The 5,473-nt window shown below is 35.3% G+C and overlaps 1 pseudogene; it reads right to left on the bottom strand.

Annotated features, from left to right (window-relative positions):
* Positions 1-1,413: 1,413 nt before the first annotated feature.
* On the bottom strand, positions 1,414-5,473 carry LOC118042755 (uncharacterized; annotated as a pseudogene).

Raw genomic sequence — 5,473 nt, 5'->3', positions numbered from 1 at the left:
CTACTGAGCCACACAAGCACCATATTTGAGCTGCGCCGAGCCTCCTAAGTCGTACCCTAGCCGACCGCTTAACTGCCAATCAAGCCGATCCGAGCCAAACAAATATTCCCCAGAATATTTTCGGTTCAACCGCAGCAAATTGCCCGACATCCAGAATCGTTTCTCTGACCGGTTCACCTTATTTCTGACCCATTTTCAACAAAGTCAGACTAGTTCCCTACTATTATGGGCATTCCAAAACCATCTACAGTGTTCATTTTGCTAAATTCAACTCCCAGAATGTGATATAGTCATTCAAAGAATAAAATGACTACATAAAATGCATAAACACTTATCCCAAAGCTAACAAAAAACAGCTATGATAATTGGTGTATCCGATTGAAGGCATTTTATGGTTCACAAGAGTGTATAGAGATTATGGAATATGGTTATGATGAACCAGAGTCCAAAGAATTAGAAGATTCATTACAAGAGGCACAAAAACAAGTCCTGAGAGCCAATAGAAAGAAAGACAACAAAGCAAAGACATCATTTATCAAGGTCTTGATGAAGCCACATTTGAGATCATAGCTTCCACAGAAACATCAAAAGAAATATGGGAGGCTCTCCAACAAAAATATAAAGGTGCTGAGAATCAAGAAGATTCTTCTTCAATCTTTGCTAGGTGAATTTGAATAATTGCAAATGAAGTCATTAGAATCTATTTATGATTATCACACGAGAATTATGGTGATAGTCAATTAGATGAGAAGAAATGGAGAAGCCCTCTTAGATGCTCGGATTTTTGAGAAAATTTTGAGATCCCTGAATCCAAAATTTGATTTTGTTATTGTCGCTATTGAAGAATCCAAAGAAGTGGACAAGTTGACAATGGATGAGTTTATGAGTTCTTTACAAGCTCATGAACAAAAGATAGTAAAAAAATATAAGGCAATTGAACATTCCTTACAATCAAAGTTGTCTCTAAAAGAGGGCAGAGAGATTTCAACAACTGAATATACCACTCAATGAAGCGGTTAACAAAGACGAGGGGATTTTAAATGATTCCAAGAAAGAGGGTCTTGAAACACAAAATTCAGAGGAAGAGGTGGTAGAAACACCACTAGAGGAGATTGAGGACAACAAACATTTACTCCTAAAGGAAGGGGAGGGAGTTACAACAACTGTGACAAGAGAAATATTCAATGTTATAGATGCAATCAATTTAAGCACTATAACACTGAATGGCGAAGAAAAGCTCCATCAGAGGTAGATGGAGAAGTCAACTATGTAGATAATAATATCACCATAAGAGGACCAACTGTATTATTAGTCCAACAAGGACTAGGTGAGAATCAGGAGAATATATGGTATTTAGATTCTAGAGCTAGCAATCACATGAGTGGTCAACAAGATTTATTTGGAGATCTAGATGAAACTGTAAAACGTCAAGTCACTTTTGGAGACACCTCAAAAGTTCTAGTGAAAAGAAGAGGCAACATCCCAATCCGTTTGAAGAATGCCAAGCATAGCTACATTGCAAATGTTTATTATGTTCCAGCCATTAAGCATAACTTGCTTAGTATATGCCAACATTTGGAGAAAGGTTGCAGTCTTCTTATCAAGAACTGTAATCTAACAATTGAAGATTACAATGAGAGATTAATTGCCTATGTGAAGATGTCCAAGATAGGATGTTTCTTATAAACATCCAATATGCTGCAGCAAAGTGTTTGAGTGCCATCACCAACAATGAAGAGTGACTTTGGCACCTAAGGCTTGGACATTTAAATTTCACAAGTCTGAAGATGCTAGCAAGCAAAAAGATAGTCAAAGATATGCCCTATATTAATCATCCAACTAAAGTCTATGAGAGTTGTGTTTCTAACAAACATCACAAATCCAGTGTTACTAAAGAAATCAATTGGAAAACAAATAAACCACGGGGGAATTTGTTGCTGTGAACTCAACCATAAGGACCAACTGTTAGAACATTACCATGTGAGGTAGTCCCACTTCGTTAAAGCAACGAAGTGGAACAACTCATCTACTTTAGTAAAAAGTGGAAAGATGAGCTAGTGGAATATATTCTGCATGTTGTCTGTTTTTTCTTTTTGTACTACCGTTCATGTCTATAAATAGACATCAAGAAAGCATTGCAATGTGTGTGGAAAATACAAGAGATAAAGAGTGGGTGAGTTTGAGAGCTTGTAATCTTCTTGTTATTTTGAAATAAAAACAGTGTATTTTATCTCTTCTGAATATTTAAAAGTCACCACCAGTGGTCTTTCCCACAAACAGTAACTCTGAGAAAACCTTTCACTGAATTCATTATCATCCATCTCCATCTGCTTCTCAATGTCATCAGACTCCTCTTTAACAGATGCACTTGCTGTTGAGCTACCACCAATAATATCGGTAGGAGACAATGTATCATTGCTACTCTCCTTCTGATCTTCCTTTGTATTTGCTGTTTTTTGTGCTTGAGCACCTGTGCAGCTCTTTGAAGCTGCATTGCTCTTTGTTGGCTGAGACCTTGTTGAGCCTGCAAGTGCATTTCTCTGTGTTGGCTATGGATGGTTATGCTCAGAATTGTAGGTGATGACCAACATGTTAGGATCATTTCGGCTCCGCTCTACGTGCTTCTTTGCTAAGCAACCCTTAGAGCTGCTGCATCTGTAGTAACCTCTGGAAGGAAAGACAATATGTTTTAACATTCAGTGCAATTCTTAACCAAACATTTACAGACCACTTTCAAAATAATAATTACTAAAAGAAAATCAAAGTTCAAAACCGAAAACTGATCAGAAAGATGACAAGAAAACCACTAATAGTTCACAACAATACTATATGCTAAGAAACTCAGTGTTTTGGATTCACTTCCTGCCAATCATTTGAGCATGCAAATTGGAAACTCTTTGAAGCTGTTGAGCTCAAAGAACAATAGTGCATACACATTCATCAATACTAGCACTGCAAGTTACAACCAGTCAATCAATGCTTAAAATGTTGTTTATGCACCAAACAACAAACTGTTTGAGCTCAGTGTCTCGGGAAGCATTACTTGGGTTCACCAGAACTTTTTCAGGGCATTACTAAGAAAAAATATATTGCATTTCATGTGCAAAAGGGAAATAAGAAGAAGAAGAATTAAATCAAGAAACCTTTTTTCAGGCAATGATATAATTTGTCAGAGAGAATAGAGAACTGAAAAATCCAGCTGTTTGTTCTTAGTAATCTTATCAACTTCATATATATATATATTTTACATATATATATTTTACCTTGGATAAGGAGAACCCTTGATGTGTTTTTCTCCGTATTTTCTCCATGCCCACAAGTCAGATGGAACTACTTCTCCACTAGACCTGCTGTTTGCAGCTGCTGGTGCTGGAATACAAACTACCTTCTTTGCTTGACTCTTCCTGAAATAACAATACAAAAATTAATCTTGGAATTTTTGTTTACATTTCCAAAATCTAAGACTCAAAGATAGAAGCATTTAATGAAAATGATGATGAAGAAGCAACGAACAAAGATAAATTTTTTTATCAAACTATATTTGTACAAGAATTCGATTTCCATTTTGGGGCAGCAATGAATACTTGAGCTTGAGCTATGAAGATTGAAAAGGATGGTATGTTCTTAAAGACAATTATACATCAATCAAAACACATAGCTATCTTTTCAAGTGATCACTTGAGGAAAGGAAATTAAGAAATAAATAATAAATAAAGTTGCTTGAGAGATAGCTACTACCATGAAAGCTAAGTCTGTGAATGTTATTATGACACCAGTGAGGCTACCTTTTCAGGTTACTTGATTAAATCCCATCAAAGATTTGATGTTCTGTTATGTAATGTAGACAGTCATTGAACAATTTTAAAATTTTTTTCTTAACCAATATATTTTTAATTTTTTTTGTTTAGAAATATATATATCAAAACCTCTAGCATAAAAAATTTAAAGGTTGAGCGCGCTACTCCTAGCACAACTTTTGAGATTTTAATTCTTAGAGGTTACGCTATGGTGAATAGCGCAATGCTTTTTTTTTTAAAAAAAAAAATCAATAGATTATGTTGCTCAACCAATAGAATTAATTGCCTATTTCTAGTAACACAACCAATTGAACTGGGATACTACATCCCTAATTTGTTTTCTTTATTTTTGTGCTAACTTTGGAATTTTGTACTTCATAGTTCAGTTTGTTTGCTTCCTATTCTTTGTATCAAGTACATTAACCATTGCTTTGTATGACTAGAGTGAGCTTAGTCTATTCAGCAATTCAATTTTAACAATAAGATGATTTTATCTTGTTTTTAAAACGGTACACAAGCAAAGCTATACATGAAAGCTGAAAGAAAAAGTACCTGAAACCTGGACATTCTTGTCCCCATCCCTGCATGGTAAACCTATACATGAAATCAATGTTATAAAGAGCATAGATCTAATACTGATTTTTTTATATATATATCTTTTCAAACACGAGAACATATTTTTCTAACTTTGTTGACATTAAGTTCTTATCTTTTAGTATTCCCAGTTTCATTTACTTGAAGTGGTTGATATGTCGAGGTATAAAATAAAAGTAATGATACCTTTCCACTGATCTCGATGTAGATGAAATCTCAACTTCACTGAGAATATCCATCCATCTTTGTACCTTCTCCTCATTTTCCGTGAGATTTTTTCCACTCTTATCAAAGACAATTGTGTAACTCTCTGTTTGATCATCTATCTTTGATTGTGTTCGATATCACAAAGAAACTGGAAACACAGTGTCTGATCTCATCTCATCCATGAATCTGACAATCTTGACAAGTTCTTCAAAGCACCAAGGTAAAGAAGCACAATCTCTTGCAAATATAATAATTGACAGCCCTGATTCTTCAATGGCCTCAAAGAGTCTTAATCTAATTGCCATTACTTTCTCTGGTTCCTTCATGACTGGGACAATGAATCTCTGGGCTCGATCTGATGACTTTAAATAAGTCACTCTAATGCGAGGGAAAACATTGGCCTTCCATTGATGGTACGACAAAGAAAAAGCTAAAGAAGCTTTAAATGAAGAAGCTGCTTCTTTGCTTGTTACAATAAAATGGGCAGAAGATGGTCGTGGTGTAATATATACAGAAGATAACAAATAGACACCACAATTCTTCACCTTTACTCCTGGCTGGAAAGAATGAAATGACAACTCAATGTTGCTAAAGGATTCATGCTTCCATTCTTTAAGCTCTTTAACATGATCAAAAGATAGATAGAATAGCCAAATATGATCTGACAGAACTTGGATAGAGTTACAACTAATACACATCGGCGAAAGATAATTCTCTCCTCCATTGGCTTTGAAATGACAAAAAAGAGAAGGACTTTCACCATTTGCACTGAATGCAACACACACAACAAACCCCATGCTACAACTAGGCACTTGCACACTAATTGAAGATCCCTTACATTGATGGTTAAACCAGCCTGGAATTCATTTCCTGGA

Source organism: Populus alba, chromosome 17 (assembly GCF_005239225.2).
Source record: "Populus alba chromosome 17, ASM523922v2, whole genome shotgun sequence".
NCBI lineage: Eukaryota > Viridiplantae > Streptophyta > Magnoliopsida > Malpighiales > Salicaceae > Populus > Populus alba.
The sequence above is the reverse complement of the archived record's forward strand: the minus strand, read 5'-3'. Positions and strand labels throughout refer to the sequence as shown.